The sequence below is a fragment of the Eublepharis macularius genome, chromosome 4, assembly GCF_028583425.1.
Source record: "Eublepharis macularius isolate TG4126 chromosome 4, MPM_Emac_v1.0, whole genome shotgun sequence".
Lineage (NCBI taxonomy): Eukaryota > Metazoa > Chordata > Lepidosauria > Squamata > Eublepharidae > Eublepharis > Eublepharis macularius.
In genome coordinates, this window is record NC_072793.1 from 146,094,271 (window position 1) to 146,116,889 (window position 22,619).

The following is a 22,619-nucleotide window of genomic DNA, read 5'->3' on the forward strand; positions in this document are numbered from 1 at the left end:
TGTCATTCCCTTCACATACTGGTTATCCCTGCATCCCACCCACCCACCCCCATTATATCTTAACTTAAAAGATTTCATTTTATTTTTTAAAGAGAGATATTTAATTCCATACCAAGCCACTCTGGAGCCATAGGTTACAGATCCCAGGCTAGAGCTGTATCTTGACAGGTAGTGATTCTCCAAAGTCCACCTAAGATCTTTTGAACTGAAGACAGTTGGAACTGAATATGTGATGCATGCAAAGTATGTGCTCTTCCATAGAGCTATGAATCATCCCCATCCGTTTCCAGAGATAATTTTTGTTTTGAGCATCACATACAGATTAGCACAATACGAAGCCATTTCATGTAGAGTTTTTACACTCTAGAGCTGCAGCCTGTTATCTCACAGTATCTACACTTTTCCTGTTCATACCATTTACTGTTTTGTTAAGAAGGCCTGTAAAACAGTTGTGATTACTACAGATGAATGGTATAGAGGCATATTCCTCTCACAGTAGTTCATTTGTCATTGTTATTATGTGTGTGATGAAACAGATATTATTACAAGTTTGTCTTAGCCCTTGCTATCTTTCATTCTTCCTTTCATTTGATAGCTTGGTCTTGTTGCCATTCAGATACTAATCTTCTTTTTAAACCCCATTTCTTATGCCTCATTTCTCAGCTTTATCCTTTTATATCTGGTGGTACAGAACATTCTTCCATTAAAGAACAAACTGGCTTCTTCTTTTCCTTTTTTAAAAGGCATTGATTGGAAATTCGTATTTTTCCTTCTGCAGTCTTTCTTGATTGTTCCTCCCGAATCAACATTTGGCATATAATTTCTCTCCTCTCTTGATTTCTTTTCCTTGTGTGTCATGTTTTACTAGACTGCAACTCATCAATAATAGTATGTCTTTTAAAAGTTTTCTGTGGTGCCTAAGATAGAGGTATGGTACAAGTTGGGGCCCATGAGGAATTCTGGGAAGAATGAACCATTTGAAAATCCCCACACCATCCCTCAGATGTCCCCTCTAGGATCCTATAGGCTTCTATACATTCTTAGTGGTTTAAGTAAATCGATTCCCCCATCTCCTTGATCAGGAGCATATTTGTCAAGGAAGGAGTCTTTTAATTTCCAAAGACTCCGCCCTCTGCCCCCTGCTTGGGGATCTATGTGCACAGCCTGGTTTTGTTGTTTCATATTTAGCATGTCAGCATCTTATTTGCCATTGGATATAGTGATAAGTAATAAAAGATGATGGTTGCATTGATCCTGCACCTGGTTACTCATGCATAAGCCCCGTTGAACTCAGTGGGAATTTCCCATGCTAACAGCAGGCAGGATTACACCCTTGCTTGGCCTCCTATTCTTCGATTGGTACTTTGCCACTCGGCCTTCGCCTGGGCTCCTCAGGGAGCTTGATATCCTTTTCACATCTTACTGAGATCATGCTCTGATGAGAGAGGGACATTTCCTGAAGTGCTTATTTAGCACAACAGGGGAGAGGCAGTCAGGCAGCACTGAACACATGGCTTTCAATTGTGCTAGGAAAAAAGAAGTACAAAACAGGAGGCCGGGTTACAGGCACTTATTCTTACAGGAAGGAAGCAACGCAGAGGGTCTTAGATGAATGCAGAAAGCAGCCAAGTAAAGGGAGATAAATATACAGTATCGTTTTTCACCCCTGGAGTCCCCAGGGTCAAAAGAGAGAGACAATCGACATAATAGGTCAGAAGACAGACGCAGCTCAGCCATCAGTTATGGAAAAGACAATGTTATCTACAAAGCTGCTTATTTTGTTTTCTAAGGTGGTTGCCATGGCAGGCCTAAAGAGAGACGTCTCAACCATTTTGGACCAAGTGATAAAAGCAATGAGCTCAAATGCACAGGGAACTGCATTTGGCCCAATAAAAAGCATCATTTTATGAAAAACCTGCAAGCACTGTAAAAAAAGGAGCAGGCTGAGTGATGAGAGCCTTTCTGAGGCAACTTTAACCCCATGGAGGAAAGACAATGAAAGGAGCATCACTGGTGGCTTGTGGACCATGAAAGGAAAGCTCACACGCTGGTCTTCAAAAGAGCCAATAGGCTTGGCAAAAAAAAAATGCAGCGAAAAGTTTCACTGTCCCTGGACCAGAGAAAGAAATAATGACTAGTTTTCTGCACCCTGGCAGAAAATCACTTCTGATACCTGTTATACATTAGACATAACTATGCTAGGAATGTTTTAAAGTGAATTTTGGATTCCTATGAGATTTTTAAATCAGGTAAGATCTTCTACAGTGGGGTTTCTCTGCATCCAGTTCTAATGATTCTTAGAGATGAATCCCTGGGGGTTTCAAAGGCTTGGTTGGGACAGGAAGGAATGGGAGAAATATGCAGAGTGAGGAAGGCTGTATCCACACACCACTGTCACCATCCCTGCATTGCTCACCAAGACCTGAAGAATCCCATTCCTGAAAAAGACTAGACTAAGAAGACACTCACACACCTCCCTTTAGCTGTCACTGTAGAGAGGCAATGTTCACTTTCTGAACTCTGGCAGCTTCTATCCACCTGAAAGCCACACCCTTGCTTTGAAAGTCATTACTCGTGCCTGTCTTGAGCTGATTGTGGTTGTTCTATGCTGAGGCAAAGGTACTCTCCCCATGCTCACACACTCTTCTTTATTATGCATCACATGCTCAGAGGGTACAAAACCCTTGCTTAATCTTAGGACCCAACCCACTGATATTTGAATCAGGAATTATAATGATGGTGGCGCAGAATGCTACAACTCAACTGTTATCAGAAGTTCGGCAAAGCATGCATATTACTCCTAGTGAGTGATTCCGCACATGTTGGATAATGCACTTCCAATCCTCTTTATAGATCATTTGGAATGGATTTTTTTGTGTGCAGAACAAAAACATCCACCTCAAACAATTGATAAAGTGCATTGAAAGTGCATTATCCAACATGTGCGGAATCAGCCATTGTGCAGAAAATCCATTGACTACCCATCAGTAACTGGATTCACTTCAAGGTTTTGGCTGTCATTACAAAGCCCTTTATGACCTTGGTCCATCATATCTGCAGGACCCTCTCTCCCCCTATGGTCCGCCACAGCACCTTTGCTCCTCTGAACAGGACCTGCTGCAGATACCACCCTGCAGGTGGGCAAAATCAGTAGCGGCCCATACACAAACATATTCTCTGCCTTGGCTCCCAACTTGTAGAATGACCTACCTGAAGAGGTCAGGAAATGTGGGGGCTACTACAGAGAAGCCTGTGTATGGGCAGCTGATGATTTTGACCAATTGCAGGGTGGTATCTGCAGAAGGACCTGTTCAGATGAGTGAAGCTACTGTGAGGGAGCATAGGGAGAGAGGCATTTCCATAGATATGAGGGCCCAAGGCCATGAAGGGCTTTGTTTGTGATAGTCAAAATCTTGAATTGACTCCAGTAAGTGATGGGTAGCCAATTGAGTGACTGCACAATGGGAGTAATATGCATGCTCCACCTAGCTACTAATCATAACTGATCTGTAGCATTCTATACCAACTGCAGTCCCCAAACTGACTTCAATTAAAGATGACTGGAATTGTTTTTACATTTTCCCACATAGTATTTCTCCCTTTTAAAAGGAAAATGTAACCCCAACCCCCACCACCACCGACATAGTGGCTAGACAAAAGAACACAGACTAGGAACTGGGGCTTGGGGTTGAAGCATAAGGTACAGTCTCAGCCCAAATAGGCTGGGAGATTATTGGGCTCAGCCGCACGTGCTGGCAGATGTAGAGGCTCCTGAGATTGGGCTGTGCTTTGGTCAGGAAGGATCCTGCAAAGAAGTACTGCTCCCAGAGCCCTGTTCTGGATCCCGGCTGGGAGTTAGGTTTGCCAGGTCTCCTGGGCTCACCAGTGAGGGGACAGTATCGTTACTTCTCTTACCTTCTTCCTTTCTTTGCACATACACTCCGGGCCTCCACATGATGACATCACTTTTGGATGTGATGCCATTGTGCTGCTTGTGGGAGCTGCCCCATGCTTTGCAAAGAATCAGTCCACTGGGGGCCAAAATTGGCCCCAAATGAAGCTTGGGAGCAGTCCTGCAGCTGATCCAATGACGTCACTTCTGGAAGTGACATGGTCATGCCTGCCAGTAGCATGCCTGCCACGTTTGTGCCCAGGGTGCCTGCCAGGACCGGGCAACTGCTGGGCAGCTTGCAACCTCCCACCAGTAGCCAAGCAGGCAAACTGCTGGGAGGTTGCCTGGAGCTGGTGGGCACCTGGGATCCCTACTGGGAGTGCATGTTGCCAGTATGGTACTTCTTCTCCTTTGCACTGCTGGGGCCCAGGCCTTCCACTGATGCCACTCTCGCAGAGTAGGAGCAGGACCTGAGGGGGATAATCCCTAATGGTTATCTCAGAGGCCAGTGGCAAGGTCTCCCTTGCAAACTCTGGCAGGGTGGCCTCTGGCGCTGCTGGAGCACAGTCAGCAGCTGCCTCTGGAGAGTCAGGCCCTCCCTGATTCTGATTTTCCGGCCTTGGCTCCTCAGGCTCTTCTTCAGAACCCTCCACATCAGAGTCATTGGGTTGGTCAGAGGGCTGGTTGGAGGGGTCATGACAGTATTTCCTTCTCTGTACAAATATGAACATAAGATAAATATTGCACTTGGCATAACAAGCAAGAAAAAATATTAAGAGGTTGACCGAGACACAGAGGAGGAATGAGAAGACAGAGCTGCCTTTGTGTTTCAATCAGAACTGTCCTGTAAAGACCCCCATAACATCAGAAGTTAAAAGAAAGCAGTATTAAGAAATCACTAGCACAGACATGATCTTTGTATTCTTTGCACCACTTTGTGTCAATATATCTTTTTGTTATACTTGTTTGAAAAGTGTTATCAGCCAATAACAACATTTTAGTCACTTTCTATGGGACAACCAGATTTAATTCTTTCCATCCAGTTTTATAATCATCTGTGCTGCCCAAGATGTATGGGCAATTTATGACCTTATTTTATTACCTTTTTAAAGGGACCATAAACCAAGCTCTGAAGATGGCCATTAAGGTGAAATAAGCAGTAAGCCAAAGCTGGCTGTAAACCATCCTGCCACTGGAAGGTGAATAAAACTCATGTGTTCAGTAGAAATATGGTGAGTTGCCTATCCTAGCCGAATGGCACTGAATTCATTTTTCTAGGTATGACATCTGTTTTTATAAGCACACCATAAACAATAAAAATCCACCACCAATTTTATCCCATTATTTTCTCCAGCAGCAGTCACTGTTTTGCCACTGTGCTAGTCTCTGTTTTTCTGAGGGTAACGACATTGATTGCTCACTGCAGTTGTTGATTTGGCTATTAATTTTAATTGTGGATAGACGCTACAGTGTTGATTAGTTAGCAGAGTCAATGGATACAACGGACAGCTGTTGCCTCAACGAGGCAAAAAGGGGGGGCCTTCCTCTGGGACAATTTAATTAACCAACTTGAGTTCTAGGCCTATTCCAGCTAGTGAAAGGAGTCTCTTGGGGGGGGGGAATACAGAAGCTGCCTGTAAGGACTTTCCTCGGGGCGTAATTAGGGTAGCGAGGAAGTCACATAAGTTAATTAACACTGAAAAACTCCCCAATTTATACTTTTGTCTTCCCAAAAGGTATTTTCTTTTTCCTCTTCTCAGAAACAAATGCTTATAACCCTTCCCTTAAGTAAGAAGATTACATAATATGCCATTTTTTAAAAGTTTTTTTTAAAAAAATATGATGAAGTAGGGTAGAAACCCAGCACCAAGCATCTCATGGGCCACTCACTCGAAAGTTCTTCTCCTATTCCATATAAGATGAATTCTTTACATTTAACATACTCGATTGAAAAAATCTTAGTATGCTGAATCAGCAAAAGGGCCCAGTACTCAAATCTGGTGATCATACTGACTGTTGACATGGCATGGTTGTTTGTGTGGCATATTGATTAGATAATCAGTCCTTCGGTGTGGATTTGATGGTTTCCCCTTCCTAATTCTAGGTCATTGTGCAATGTGGGAGTGCCCTTGGAGCAGTAATCAAGTATTATCGCATCATGGAAACAGCCCTGTAGTCAGCTAATGGGCAGGAAACAACAGAGAAGACCTAGGGGGCTTTACCTCTGTAAAATAAGAACTCAGTTGTGGGTCAGGTTAATTGCCATGATGCGTGCAGTCTTGTACTTATGAATTAAACACTACACATAGCGCACAAGTAAAAAATCCTCCAGGTATAAAGGAACACTCAGATTGCAATATAGAAAGATGTGTACACAGGCAGGCATAATGTTAGTACTGCTTATAAAATCTCAAAATTATACCATGAATTCTGGGTCTGAATTAGTCAGAAATATAGGCCAAATCCACATGCATTCACCATCCGCTTATCTTGCGCAGTCATGGCAGTTGGGTTCATTCCGCTACCATGCTGTGCATCATCACATTCACCCTCCCAGTGCGTCTTCGTGGTGCAATCAGTTCTCAACACGCCACTGAGTAAAGCGTTATAGTGGGTGTTTCCCTCCTCCATCATCAGCATTGATGGCGCACGTCACTTCCCTTTTTTTAAAAAAAAGAGTTACTTTTGTGCTATACCGATATTCCGACTTTTAAGAGCAGAAAACAGGGTTGTGTTGACACCTAGACGTGACTTATTCAAACAAAAAGAACCCAAGCCACAGAATTCTATTGTGTGTTCCCTTGAATATACACCATTGGGTAATAGTATAAAACATGTTATTGAACGCCATAGGCATCTGGTGTCTGAAATTAAGGGGTGTGAGATAACACCCAGAGTGGGGTTCAGATGGACCAAAAATGTTAAGGAGTTGATAGTGCACACTAAATTCCAAACACAGGAGACCCCGAGTAGTCTCCCTAAGGGACATTTCCCGTGCGGGCATTGTTGGGTGTGTCCGTGCGTGTGGCCACTTGCAGAAATTAAAGCAGATGACAGGCTCAGGGATATTAAATTCAATTATTTTTCAACTTGCCAAACAGAAGCTACAGTGTATTTGATCATGTGCCCCTGCCACAAATTATATGTTGGCAGTACAATCCGTTCCACCCGGGTACACATTTCTGAACATTTATCTAGAATTAAACAGCAAGTGATGGAGGCTCCGCTGGTGAAGCATTTTGCCGAGCATCACCCGGGCATGACCATTTTGAAATATACTATATTATACGTGTCATGCAGGGAAAGTCAGCTGGAGGTCCAGAGAGATCTCTTAAGACAAGAGGCAGAATGGATACATTGTTTGGGCACATTGCAGCCTGAGGGGCTTAACTCTGAATTAAACTTATCTTGTTTCTTGGGCTGCGAGTGGGATGGGATTGGTTTCTTGTGACTGTCACTTTAAATACTGATGTAGCTGCTATGTGTGTGGATTCCTTTAAATTTTAATTAGTTTGTAAGTATATATTCTTCCATTATGGTGGGGCGTATCTATCATGATTGTTCCTGTATGTGCGCTGAGATGTATGCATGAGAGGTTGTTTCGTTGGAGAGTCAGGTAAGAATTGCAGACAACAGAGAAGTTTGCAGTTACACTCATGAAACAGAAGCATTTGTATTGAGAATGTTTTTTTAATTGGTTCACAGAAAAGTTATTTGTTAAGGTGGATTGTGTGCCGTCCCCTGAGGAAGTGGATTGCATGAAACAAGCCAAAATAACCGGTCACTTGTAGGGCTGGGGTTCCTCCTGGGTCCTACGTTCTCCTCTGCACTCTACCTGCTATCGAAAATATAACATTAGGAGATTCACACCCTTCGGGGGTTTCGTTTCTCTGTCTCCTCTCCATTTGGACCCTCCTCCAGTCCTGCCGCCCTGGCAGGAGTCTTCAGCCTGTGGGAAATAATTATGTTTACAACACTATTTTGAAGAGCAAGCATCTACTACATCTACCACATGACTGAGAGACTGAGTTGAGGGAATACAGTCTGATGTGAATACTTGATATACACACTTTTTATTGTATTGAAGTGATTCATTTTGTACTGATAGATTGTACAGAGTATCTCACTGAAACTGTTGCGTTATTGTTATGTAATACAAGAATATTCACATTTGAGTAACCATTGATTTTTGTTGGTTCCTTTGCTGGTTCAGCTCCTTTTGTTTACTGACTTTTAAGAAATGGCAAGTTGAAGTGACTTACAATATTACTTAGACAATGAGCAAAGATGTTTAAATTGGGTTGCAAGTCTAGTTGTACCAGTCCCATGTGGGTCTGACCTATGGTTGCTAAAACATCTAGTTTGGTTTTAAGAACTGCATCCACCATTTGAGGGCTGTGATGTATGATCGTCAAAATTTGATAGCGTGTGGAGTTTCCCACAGATCATGACATCATTGCATTGTACATAAATGGGCAGAACCAGGGAAGAGCCAAAGAAACTACATAACTCTCTTGAACCAGTAGTCCAGTTGTTGCACATATTTATAGCCATTTCACAAATAGATAGTTGATTTCACTATCTTTTCTCCTCACTCAATGACTCCCCCCCCCGAAAGACGGTACCTCTCTGATACATATCCCAGAAGGAAAATGATATATCAAGTGACATTTGAATAGTATCCCAAGATCCAAGGATTACTTAAAAAGTTGACTTAAGTATTCGCTGCTTACTGCTGCAAAATGACATCTGTACAGCCAGGAGGCTGCTAGCCTGCCAAGCAAACAGGATCCAAGCCAGCACGATAAAATTCAAAGTATCCCTTAGCCAAGTTTGGAAACCAACAGTATTTGTGACCCAGAACATCAGGAAGTATATAAATGAGCGGTCAAATACAGCTGTTTTACATGGGACTCCCCATGTAGCACTAATCTGACACATGAAATGTTTTATGTAATTGAAAAACACATTGGTTGCTTGTCTTTAAATTATTCTATAGAACACATCCTGAAACCACTGGCAAAAAACCTCAGTGCTAGTTGCTTAACATTTGCATAAATTTAGCCTCAATGTGCAAATTTCTGTTCCAAGTTGTAGTTGTATCAGTTCCATGAGGAGTCTGAGAAATCCCAAAATATTTGAAGCATGCTTTGTTTGGTGCTTCCCAGGAAACTCTGTTACGTATGTCTGCTGACTTAGGGAAAGATCTTTTTGCATGGTCAGGATTATATGTTATCTGCATGCTTTTGAAACCCACATAGTTGTTTATGAAGAACAGATACTGGAAGGAAGCCTAAACTAAAATGGAATGGGTATTTGGTTTTATTTTTCTATCTGAACTTACTGTTAGGCACTGTTCGTAATTCACCAAAATATCTGGATGACCTAGACATTCAAGCAAGCAAGCAAGCAAATAAAATATTAAACTTACAGAGATGACAAGGCACCAGATCTCCTCCTGCTATATCTTGGACTCCTGAATATTATATCTACTATATCCCTTCCTTTTTCCTTTGCTTCTTCAGAGTCTCACAAGTACCTCATTGACAATGACTTCCAGGGATAAGATTGGGGAAGAGATCACAGAAAAAGGTTCTGGCATCTCCTTCTGAAATTCTCTTAAACTCATCTCTTCACAGTGGTAGAAATCAGCCCCAAGTGATTATAGCAAGTGGAAGGCAAGTGCAGATCAAGTTGCCATAACAGCACCAGCACATTTAAAAGGTATTCATGCACACAAGATAGGCAAAGCTGGTCAGATGGCAGTATGTGAGGGGATTGCAGTCTAGCCAGGAAAGTAATAAAGGCCATAGCAGTGGTGAATAGAGATGGGCACAAACTGGGGAAAAACTGAAGCATGTGGTTCATGGTTCATCAAATTTCATGAACTACGAACTTTCACGAACCTGCCCCTGGGTCGTGAACTGGTCTGTTTGGTTCATGAAAACATCACACCCAGGTCAGAAAATCGTCACTTCCAGGTCAGCAGAAGGTCACTTCTGGGCCAGCAGAAGGTCTGCAGAAGGTCGGCAGGAAGTCCATCTCCTGTTGCCTAGGAAACTGATTGATTGGCACCAGGCTGTCTGCAGTGACGAACCAAAAAATGAACCAAAATGAACCAGCCTAAAGTTCGTGGTGGTTCATCAGAAATGGGATCTGATACACTGTGGTTCACGAACCACAAACCAGACTGGTTCATGCTTAATTTTGGTTCGTATTTCGGTTCATACCCATATCTCTAGTGGTGAAAGGAGTTCATGCAATACACGCAGGCTTCCATAAGATTACACAGACAACAAATGTACAGATGTGATTAATTCGTTACTTGCAGGAAGCTATTTTTCCTTAAAGTAGAACTGTCACATGCTGGGAGGTGCATGTGATTATCAGTGATGAGTGACAACTATGCTACAACAACCACACCTGTGTCACTCTGTGAACTTTTCAAAGCTTTAGTTTATTGTATATTCTTTTCCTCCTAACTGCTTCAATGGTTGAACAGCCCCTCATAGTATCATTCCAGCTCATAAGTACTCATCTAGCTCTTCTAAAATTTCAAATCAATGATTTTGATTATTTTAAGTGATATTTCCTCCTATTTGAAATTTGCATATCACTAACAGTGTGTTGAGCATCATACAGAAGAGAGAATGACACCCTTCTTGACCCACGAGAAGACATAACACATGTTTAACGGAGAAAACAGAGATAGTAGAATAGGTCAGAAGTTTTACAGTGGAGATGTCAGTGTGAAAAAAACAGCTAGGTGACAGAGCAAAACCGGACACTGTGAGGTCAGTGCTGTTCAGGTCAAAAAAGACCTTTGTTCAAAAGATTGTTTTCAGGGAGAAGAGAAAACATGATCATCGTGAATAATCTAAGGTCACCTATGTGTAGAGAGTAGCAGAAGATGTCAGTGCAAAGATATCATTAAAAGTCAAAGTGGGCTGACAGAGAAAGTGTGAAGAAATGTAAGGGGATCACTTCACTTCAATAAATGAAGCTTGCGCATGTTGGTTGATTTCAGCCAAACTGGAAGGATATTTGTTAATTCTTCTTGCCCTTACTTGGTCGAGACAACTGTCTCTCAGGGTGCAAGAAGCAGGATGTTTATCAGTGGCACCAAGCATCTGAGAACCAAGCTACAAGTGACTCCTGACACAGGTTGGACACTTGTTAGCTTACCTCAAGTTTTGATGGGAAATGTAGGCATCCTGGTTTTACAGCTTGGCTCTCCATTACAGCTGCAAGACCAGGATGCCTACATTTCCCATCAAAACTTGAGGGAAGCTGACAAGTGTCTTACCTGTGTCAGGCGTCACTTGTAGCTTGGCTCTTACTCTCTCTATGAATGTTCATGAAGAACACCAGAGGAAGGGCTGTACCTCAGTTGAAGAGCATCTGCTTTGCATACAAAATTTCCAATCGCAGGTCCAATTGCTGGCATCTCCAGTTGAAAGGATTAGGTAGAAGGTAATATGAAGGGCCTAGGACTGCTACTGCAAGCCAAAGCAAACTATACTAGAGATAGAAAATTTCTGGAAATTTTGAAACCACATTTTAAAAAAATGTTTCTCCTCAGAAAAAGATATATTTTAAAAATCAAACTATTTTTCATACTTTCCTGTCAAACTTAAAATTCTTATACTGTTTTGACAACATAAAATACATCATTTATAACTTAGTTACCATTGTGGAGCTGAAACTCTTCCCAGGAGATTAATCTCTCTCACTCATTGCTGTCTTCCATCAGCAGGTGACAACTTTGTATTTTGTATGGCATTCCCTCACTGACTCTTATTAGCTGTCTTCCTTGTTTGTAGGTGTTTATGTATTTATATGCTTTATTTATTTTAGATATTTTCCATATATATGTATTTTAAATGTTTTTTAATGTTTTGAAATGTTTTAGTGTTTACTGCCTTGGGGAACCTGGATTGGGTGAAAGGTGCTATAGAAATGTTTAACGTAAGTAAATAAATAAATATTTGTGGATTTATCAGTATCTTTGTTTTCTATAACAATTTGTAATTTTTCTTTGTTTTCTATAAGAAAAAATGCAAGTATACCCAGTACTTGAGAAATTACACAGGTAATCAACACATTGCTTCCACACCTGGCAATTTCTCCAGCCTGGCTTTTATAGCCTGCTGTGGTTTTCAACCAGCTGCTGGGGCTCCATCCTGATGCTACTCATCATAGCTCTCCAGCAGCTAGCATTGGCTCAGGAGACAAGCACTGCACCATCTCTCCTGCAGTTGCAATCTCTGGTGTTGTCTGCAGCATTCTTTGGGCATAGGTGAACCTGGGGGGTGGAGGCCCTTGGCTGGGCTGCACCTGTAGCTTTGGATGTCCATGGCTGAGCTTCCCCTGTGGTATTGGGGTCAGAGGGTGCTGGTGCCTCTGCCTCAGCTGCTGGCTGTGCACTCTGATCATCCAACAGCTGTTGTTCCTGATCACCATCTTCTGCTGAGTCAGGGCTAGGGCTGGTTACACAGAACTCCTCCTGAGGAGTCCTGGCTGGCTACATGAGGCTCCTCTCCTCTGGAGGAGACCTCACCCTCACTGAGTCCAGACTGGCCCACGACACACATTATAGTATATTAATTGTTTCCAAAAATTATTTACATTTAAAAAAATATCTTGAAAATGTTTTATATGTCTAGAATATAGAAAGAAATTGTGGAGAAACGCCGTTGTGGTTTCTGGAGTTACCTTTCTATGGGCTGCAGAGGGGAGGTGCGAGTTCTGGAGTGGAATGCGATTGGAGGGAGAGTCAGTTGGTGAGGAAGTTGACAGTTGGTGGCAGGAGAAATGGCTCTGAGGGGAGAGGTAGATCTAGTGTAACCCCAGGTATCAAAGGATTGGGCCTGCCCTACACAACATCTAATTAGGGCATGAGGGAGATAGAGTAGGGGTTTCTGTTTAGGTTTTATTAGTCCTTCCGTTCACTGTTTATTTACCTGTGTATAGTTAGCAGTTCAATAAATGAGTTTTCGAATTGATGACGGAGGAAAGCTCTTCTGTTTCACATAGTCCCCCAACCACTTGGGCCCACTAGCAGAGGAAGGGGGTTAGGAGGCTGTCCCACCTAACCAGGACCCCATACAGGGACAGTGGTGGCAGCAAACACCTGGAGACAGAGAAGGGAGACAGCCCCTTCAGGTGCCTGGCCAGAGGCAGAAAAGGAGGGGAAGGCCGAGCGGGGTCTACCAGTGGGAGGAAAGGCCCTGTTCCGCCACAGAAATGAACATCAATGCTATAGATTTTATTTATTTTTATTTATATATTTACATTATTTATAGTTCACCTTTCTCACTGAGACTCAAGGCGGATTACACAGTGTGAGTCAGTACGGTCAATTTCAAAGACATTTCAATAAAAGAGAAGATACGTTACAGAATGTTTTTCTCCCCAATGCTCCCCCATATTTTCCGATTTCTTCCATCAGAAAAAAAAGAAAAAAAGTACTGTGGGGGGGAAGGATCCTGAATTTTTCTATTTTCTTTTCTTGGCTAACTCTGAGAGAGCAATAAGACAGTTTCATGTGTTCATGTGTACATCTGCAGGCTGATGTTTGCCACTGGACCTTTCTCTGCTGCACATCACCACAATCACTGGAGATAGCCACAAGGTGGTATTGTAGATACCAACGCATCAGAGATCAGGTGACACAGGGAGCCAATAAAGGGTCCTATAAAGGAATTACCTATTGCTATCGGTGTACTTATCCCTGCACATAGCCTTGTGTTTTTAGAGGGGCAGTGATGTTTACAGTTTTGTTTGTCTTGTTCTGTGCCCTAAGAACAGTCTTGCAGCAATCCTCTGAAATGCCGCTGATTAGTATAGTGCAATTTCCTTTGATTTTACAGCCACACTAAATCATTTTGCACCCAAACCGGAAATTTGGCAGTAGTTTGTGTGTTTCTATAATTTGGGGCAGATCTAATACATGTTGTAGAATGTCAGCTTTAATCTGGGTCCAAATCTTACAGAAATATTTTTTACCCTCTGATAAACCAAAGCCAGTTTGGTATAGCGGCTAGAGTGATGGACTAGGACTGGATCTGGATGACCCGGATTTGATTCCCTGCTCTGCCATGGAAGCTCATTGGGTGACCTTGGGACAGTCATGAACTCTCAACCAAACCTACCACACATGGTTGTTGTGAGGACAAAATGGGGGAGATGAGAATGATATAAGCCACTTGGGATCTTCACTGAGGGGAACGGCTGGTATAAATGAAATTACATAAAATAAAATATGATGAGTTATGTTTGGGATTTTGTTTTAATCATCATAACTAAAGAAATCAAATAAGAAGCTCTCTATGGCTGTGGACTTCTACTACAATGACAACATCAAGTCTAGGTGTATTTTCATCTTTGATCACTGCTTTCTGCCAGAAAAAAAAAACAGGCTAATTAGCAGGAACGACACTCAGCACATCAGAATTTGGAAAGGATATGGATGGAGTTTCTCAACGATCTCCTTATTTGTTGTTATAATCAAAAGAATGTTTCCCTTTATACATATTGCAGCTGATAAAAAGAGTTCTTTCACAGTTCTCTCAGGCCCATTATCATACAATGGCTAGTGTCATAAAGAAGATTTTATGGCTGTGATCCATAATCTATTCAACTCAAGTGGCCTTGTCCTTAAACCAGCTGGAGACCCAATCCTATAGACCCGTGTTCTGGCTCTGCAGCATGTAGGATCTGACGGGGAAAGATCAACTGTTCTTTCATGACAACAGTGGGACCTGACCTTCACCTTCATAGAAAGCTTGCTTTTCATTCTACTCTGCAATTCATGCACTGCCATGTCATACTAGGGCTAATGCATTTCTTTGATATAAAGAGATTTGAAAAGAGGGGAGGGTTATTTCCTGCCCACTTTAACAGCTCAACCTAACATACTGAAGTGCAGAAACCAGAGTCTGCATTTCTTTCCAAGTGCAATAATGCACTTCTGCAACTCTGGCAATAGGAACTGTTTGTACTACAGCACTTTCAATTGAAGAACAGAGATCTTGTTGAAGATCCTCATATCTCTGTGAAAAAAAAAACACTAGGACACACTCTTGGTTTCCATAATGATGACAATGGATAACTACAACTCCCATAGTGCTCTGCAAAATTGCACACGCATTAATACCCTCCCAGTCCAAACAGCCTGGGAGCCATTACCATCACTAAGGAATATAGAAAGGAACAGTGATTGATTTGACAATAGTTTATATGCTTGATGATTGATTTGATCCTGTGTTTTGGCTCTGGAGGGAATCAGCAATGACTGCTGGATGGCAGGGCTCTGTGATTTGAGACAATGTACATGCATGAAAACCTACTGTACTGTGTTGTGTTGTGTTGTGTTGGAAAGGAGTATTGAATCATAGAATCATAGAGTTGGAAGGGGCCATACAGACCATCTAGTCCAACCCCCTGCCCAGTGCAGGATCAGCCTAAAGCATCTCTGACAAGTATTCATCCAGCCTCTTCTTGAAAACTGCCAGTGAGGGGGAGCTCGCCACCTCCCTAGGCAGCTGATTCCACTTTTGAACTACTCTGACCGTGAAAAACTTTTTCCTAATATCCAGTCGGTACCTTTGTGCATGTAGTTTTAGCCCATTGCTTCGCGTCCTACCCTCTGCTGCCAACTGGAACAGCTCCCTGCCCTCCTCCAAATGACAGCCTCTCAAATATTTAAAGAGAGCAATCATGTCCCCCCTCAACCTCCTCTTCTCCAAACTAAACATTCCCAAGGCCCTCAGCCTTTCCTCGTAGGGCTCAGTCTCCAGACCCCTGATCATCCCCGTCGCTCTCCTCTGCACCCTCTCGATTTTGTCCACATCCTTTTTGAAGTGAGGCCTCCAGAACTGCACACAATACTCCAGGTGTGGCCTGACCAAGGCAGTATAGAGAGGGGCTATGACCTCCTGCGATTTCGATGCTATGGCCCCTTTGATACAACCCAGGATTGAATTAGCCTTTTTTGCCACCGCATCACACTGACTGCTCATATTCAGTTTACAGTCCACTCTTACCCCAAGATCCCTTTCACATATACTACTGCCCAGAAGTGTATCCCCCATCCAGTATTTGTGCTTCTCATTTTTGTGGCCCAGATGTAATACTGTGCACTTGTCTTTGTTGAATTGCATCCTATTCACAGCTTCCCACTTCTCCAGAGTATTCAGGTCTTGTTGAATTTTAATTCTATCTTCTTGGGTGTTTGCTACCCCTCCCAATTTGGTATCATCAGCAAATTTAATGAGCAGCCCTTCCACTCCTTCATCCAGATCATTGATAAAAATATTGAAAAGTACCGGGCCCAAAACTGAGCCCTGCGGCACCCCACTGGACACCTCCCTCCAATCTGATGAAACGGCGTTGACCACCACTCTTTAAGTGCGGTCCTCCAACCAGTTCCCTATCCACCGAACTGTCCTATAGTCTACTTCACAGTCTTCCAGTTTGCCCATCAGAATGTCATGGGGGACCTTATCAAAAGCTTTACTGAAATCCAGATAAATCACGTCAACAGAGTTCCCCCGATCCAGTAAGCTGGTCACTCGATCAAAGAAGGAAACCAGTTTGGTCTGGCAGGATCTGTTAGGAACAAAACCATGCTGACTTCCCTGGATCACTGAGCGGTCCTTCAGATGCTTACAGATTGATCCCTTTAAAATCTGTTCTAATATCTTCCCAGCAACAGAAGTCAGACTGACCGGCCTGTAGTTTCCCGGGTCATCCTTCCTCCCTTTCTTAAAGATTGGGATAACATTCGCTCTTCTCCAATCTTGTGGCACATCCCCAGTCCTCCAGGAGGCCTTGAAGATGATGGACAGGGGTTCTGCAAGTTGTCTGGAAAGTTCTTTCAGCACTCTTGGGTGCACCCCATCCGGCCCAGGGGATTTGTATTCATCCAGTGCAGCCAGATGCCTCTCCCCTACCTCTCTGTCAATGTCAATTAGCCACTCAGGTGTCCTGCCACATTTTCTACTATCTCTAGATGTGCCTGAGTTCTTCAGGGAGAAAACAGAGGCAAAAAAGTCATTAAGCCCGTCTGCTTTTTCTCTGTCCTGCACCAGAGTTTCTCCATCTACTCCCAACAGTGGTCCAATTGCCTCTTTTACCTTGTGTTTGCTTCTCACATATCTGTAGAAGTTTTTCTTGTTGTAGCGAGCCCTCCTGGCCAGACCCAGCTCGTACTGAGCTTTGGCCTCTCTGATGGCAGATCTGCAGTACCTAGTAACCCTCATATACTCCTCTTTAGAGGTCTGTCCTTCTCTCCATTTCCTGAACATTGCAACCACTTGAGAAGCCACAAACATATTGTGAGCATCTGAAGCAGTTATCAAAGTATCATCTGCTTACACTAAATAATGCAAGTTTACTTAACACTACAAAACATGTTAATGTTTTAATTTTTACGAAATGGAAGATTTCTGTTCATATGTTGATCTGTTACAGGTTGTTATATTGAATTGTTATATTGAATTGTTATCTAAAATAAAATATTTAATTTAAAAAAAAGTATCATCTGCCTGAACATAACGGGCAATCAGCGCCTGATCTGAACCAGCTGGTATTCTAGCATCCCTGTATGGAACAGCCTCAAAAAAGTGGTGAGGTAGAATCTCACGCTATGTAATCCGCCTTGAGTCTCAGTGAGAAAGTTGGACTATAAATAACACAAATAAATAAATAAATACCCTCGGGGCCTTCTGTCAAGGCTGTAAGACAGAATGATTTAGAAGAGCTATGGAGCAGCTGGAATGGTCTCAACTGTTTAAATTATGTATTATTAATTATGTGCTTAATTATTTTAATAGGATTATTTTTATATTATATCTAGTGGTGTCACCTGCCTTGGATATTTATTTTTTTATTTAATTCTAGCCTGCCCTTCTCATTGAGACTCAAAACAGATTACAAAATATTTTAAAAATGCAATAAAACAGCATGACATCCAATGAATAATGCTACAGGATTAGGATTACAAAATTAGATTTACAGAATTAGGATTACAAGATTAGAAAACAATTCTAACAACAAACCAGCTAAGGCACAATATTCTATTAATAGTGCAGTAAAAAAGTAGAAGACAATTCCATTAACGCAAGATTATACCTCTATCAAACCTTGCATAGACTATTCCCTTATATAAGCACCCTCCCGAACTGTTCAGTTCTAATACATGTTATGAACGTGTCCTCCTAAACTGAATCGATAGTGCCAGGAGGCATTGGGGTATATAAATGTTTCAAATGAATAAATAAAAGTATAAGATCTTTTGGGACCAAGCTTCTCTCTGGGTAAACTCTCATACATATATATTCAGCTAGCTCTTGGCTGCCTAAGCAGAACAAGAGCGTAAGGTAGTTTCCACCATTGTTCTTCTCTAACTGGACCAAGAAGACTACCAAGGAGAATGTAGTAAACCACCCTCTTTATGTTTACATAATAATCTTCACAACAGAACAAACTACTTCTAGTTTTGACAACATAAAATAGAAACAAACCAGAAGTTCTTCCCTCCTCTTGTAATTATCTCTGCCCTAGTCTTTTTTGCTCTAAGTGGTGTTAGTGCATTGTCGCATTTTGTGATTCATACACAGATATGAAAAACTGTAGACTAGTTCAGAGAAGAGTGTTAGCATGTCATTCTGTTTATTTGGCAATGATGACAGAGCTGCAACTTTAAGTGCTTTCGATTTCATTAGCCGTCTTTTTATTGTCTTTGTCCTATCTCCTTGTAGACACCCTGGATCAAAAGGAATGGGCGTTCCACAATTTTGAGGTTTGCATTCAATGTAGCCTCACTTATTAAAGCATCCCTGCTCATTTATATTAAAAATAATTGAAAGAGGCAATCCTAAACAGTTGAAAAGAAACTCTGGTGAAAGTTAGTGGGATCAGCTTTCAAGTAAATATGTTTAGGATTGGCCCAGGGGAAAAAAACACAGACATAAGTTGTTTCCATCAATAAGATGCTATATGGATGTGTTAGATGTGGGAGAGAGCCTTGTATACAAACAAAACATATGTTGGCAAACTCTTTATGGATGACTGTGATGCCTCCATGAAACACAAACCACAAACCAAACTGTTGTCTGTAGCAAGGCCAGGTCTACAGTTGTCAGTAAATGAAATGTGGCTGGACCAGATGGGTAGGAACAGAGACACGATTCTATTGTCTACCCTGCCATTGGTAATAAACTTGTTAATTATTCAAGAATCACAAAGAATAGTTTCTGGTTGAAAGATGGCATAGTGGGATGCCAATGCCATAATGGAATATTTATGATCAGCTTCCACAACCAACCCTCATTAATACCCCACTCAAAGTAAAGGAGAAGACAACACAATTATGGAAGTACCTAGGCTTTGTACTCTTACCAATTCCAGAAAGGGCAGCATCTTCTCCCATCCTTACACCATTTTCTCCTCTGTATATTGAAGAGATTTATTAGTCTCGTAGTAGAGGGCAGTACAACAAAGCAGCACTACCACCTCATTGTTGAAGTGGGCTGGAAGTAAAATTATTAATAACAACAATTACAATGACAGTGGACAGATTAATACCATACTCAGAGCAGTGAAGAAAGTCAGTAGTGTTATTATTATCCCCAGTATACAGCTGGGGAGCTGGGGCTGAGAAGAGTGGCTTACCCCGGGCCACCTGCTAAGCTCATAGCAATAGAGGGATTCAAAGCAGCAGTGCTGACTCGCAGAGTTGAACCAGCAGAGTGCTGATTCACAGCCCAGCCACTTAACAACTACAACTACTACTACTACATTATGCGATTTATATACTGCCCTTCAGGAAAACACCCACTTAGAGCGGTTTACGAAGTGTGTTATTATTATCCTCGCAACAATCACCCTGTGAGGTGAGTGGAGCTGAGAGAGCTCAGAGAAGCTGTGACTGAACCAATGTCATCCAGCTGGCTTCAAGTGGAGGAGTGGGGAATCAAATCCTGTTCTCCAGATTAGAGTCCTGCTCCTCTAAATCACTATACCAAACTTACCTACTATCATGAACCTCTTCCCCTTAACTCCAAACGAACCTCAGAGATGCTTCTGACATTCTCATCTGAATTCCTCTCCAGGTGTTGGACTTCTACAGCACATGCTCTAATTCTAAAATTAATGATAGAAATCCTACCAATTAAAATGGGGGAGTGGAACATAGCATAGAGTGAATTTCCTGAACAACAACAACAACAAAGGAATGTGAAAGCTTCAACAAGTATGGCCAACTTCAAATACTGCCTTTTGTGACCTGGCCCAACTCATGCTTTGAAAGAAGCTATCATAGATCGGGGTCCCCAACCTTTTTGAGCCTGTGGGCACCTTTGGAATTCTGACACAATACCTTCATATGGAGCAGCAGAAATGAGGAACTGACTGTCCTCCACACTGTTTCTGCACAGGGAAGAAAGCTTGGGAGAAAGGCAAGAGCTCTCCTGTCCCCTGCAGCATCCTTCCAAGCTCATTTGCACTCTTTTAAAAAACTTTTTATTTAAGAATTTTTTTTGTTTTTTAACAACAACAACAAAGATAGAATGATACAACAAATGCATTCAACAATATTATATACAATAAACATTAAGAACATAAGAACATAAGCAAAGCCATGTTGGATCAGGCCAGTGGCCCATCCAGTCCAACATTCTGTCACACACAGTGGCTAGAAATCCAGTGCCATCTAAAGGACTGTCAGTGAGGCCAGGACACCAGATGCCCTCCCACTGCCTTCCTTCCAGCACCAAGACAACAGAGCACCACCTCCCCACAAAGAGAATACCATCTATCTCCTGTGGCTAATAGCCACTGATGGACCTCTGCTCCATATATTTGTCCAGTCCCCTCTTGAAGCTGGCAATGCTTGTAGCTGCCACCACCTCCTGTGGCAACGAATTCCATGTGTTTATCACCCTTTGTGTAAAGTAGTATTTTCTTCTATCTGTTCTAACCCGACTGCTCAATAATTTCATAGAGTGCCCACGAGTTCTTGAATTGTGAGAAAGGGAGAAAAACACATCTTTCTCTACCTTCTCTAACCCGTGCATTATCTTGTAAACCTCTATCATGTCTCCCCTCAGTCGTCTTTTCTCCAGGCTAAAGAGCCCCAAGCGCCTCAATCTTTCCTCATAGGGAAAGTGTTCCAACCCTTTAATCATTTTAGTTGCCCTTCTCTGTACTTTTTCCAGTGCTATGATATCTTTTTTAAGGTGTGGCGACCAGAACTGTACACAGTACTCCAAATGAGGCCTCACCATCGATTTATACAGAGGCATTATGATACCGGCTGATTTGTTTTCAATCCCTTTCCTAATAACCCCTAGCATAGCATTAGCTTTTTTTATGGCAGTCGCACACTGTGCTGACGTTTTTAGTGAGTTATCTATCATGACTCCAAGATCTCTCTCTTGGTCAGTCTCCGCCAGTTCAGACCCCATCAACTTGTATTTATATTTTGGATTTTTGGTTCCAATGTGCATTACTTTGCACTTGGCTACATTGAACCTCATTTGCCACATGGATGCCCACTCTTCTAGCCTCGACAGATCCCTTTGGAGTGCCTCACAATCCTCTCTGGCTTTCACCACCCTGAACAATTTCATGTCATCTGCAAATTTAGCCACTTCACTGCTTAATCCCAATTCCAAATCATTAATAAACAAGTTAAAAAGCATTGGACCCAATACCGACCCCTGTGGCACCCCACTGCTCACCACCCTCCACTGTGAGAAGTGCCCGTTTATACTCACTCTCTGTTTCCTATTAATTAGCCAGTTTTCGATCCACAAGAGGACTTGGCCCTTTATCCCATAGCTACTGAGCTTACTTAGGAGCCTTTGATGAGGAACTTTGTCAAAAGCTTTCTGGAAGTCAAGATAAACAATATCTATCGGGAGCAGACTCTGCTCTGCCCACTTGTTTGTTCACTCCCTCAAAGAACTCTAACAGATTGGTGAGACAAGATCTTCCCTTACAGAACCCATGCTGAGTTTTCCTCATCAGCTTTTGGTCATCAATGTGCCCACTAATTTTATTTTTGATAATAGTTTCCACCAACTTACCCGGTATTGACGTCAGGCTGACTGGCCTGTAATTTCCCGGATCTCCCCTGGAACCTTTTTTAAAGATGGGGACAACATTAGCTACCTTCCAGTCCTCAGGAACAGATGCAGAGTTTAATGACAGATTACATATTTTTGTGAGGAGATCTACAAGTTCACACTTGAGTTCTTTCAGAACTCTTGGATGTATGCCATCTGGGCCCGGTGATTTATCAGTTTTTAAATTATCTAGCAGTCGCATAACCTCCTCTCTCGTCACCTCAATGTGACTCAGGTCTTTCAAAACCCCTCCCAAAGTCAGTGCTTCTGGAGTGGGCATGCACTTCTTATCTTCCACAGTGAAGACAGAAGCAAAGAACGCATTGAGCTTCTCGGCCATTTCCCTATCACCCTTTAGTAATCCTTTTACGCCTTGGTCATCCAAGGGCCCCACAGCCTCCCTAGCTGGTTTCCTACTTCTAATATATTTAAAGAATTGTTTATTGTTTTTCTTTATGTTCTTTGCAATATGCTCCTCATATTCCCTTTTTGCCTGTCTGATCACAGACTTGCACTTTTTTTGCCACAGCTTATGCTCCTTTTTATCAACCTCACTCCGACTAGTTTTCCACTGCCTAAAAGAATCCTTTTTA

The 22,619-nt window shown here is 42.2% G+C and overlaps 1 long non-coding RNA gene across 3 annotated transcripts in view; it reads right to left on the reverse strand.

Annotated features, from left to right (window-relative positions):
* Positions 1–7,578: 7,578 nt before the first annotated feature.
* LOC129327396 (uncharacterized) overlaps positions 7,579–22,619 on the reverse strand; it is an 84,210-nt gene continuing 69,169 nt past the window's right edge. Inside the window, exons 1-4 of one of the 3 annotated variants that reach the window (XR_008596817.1) lie at positions 21,988–22,036; positions 19,930–20,041; positions 19,298–19,347; positions 7,579–7,841 (exon numbers count right to left, since the gene is read on the reverse strand). This is a non-coding gene — a long non-coding RNA (uncharacterized LOC129327396). Of the gene's footprint in view, positions 7,842–19,297; positions 19,348–19,929; positions 20,042–21,675; positions 21,755–21,987; positions 22,037–22,619 lie in introns of those variants that run through there. The other 2 variants (XR_008596816.1, XR_008596815.1) reach the window with 2 other exon arrangements.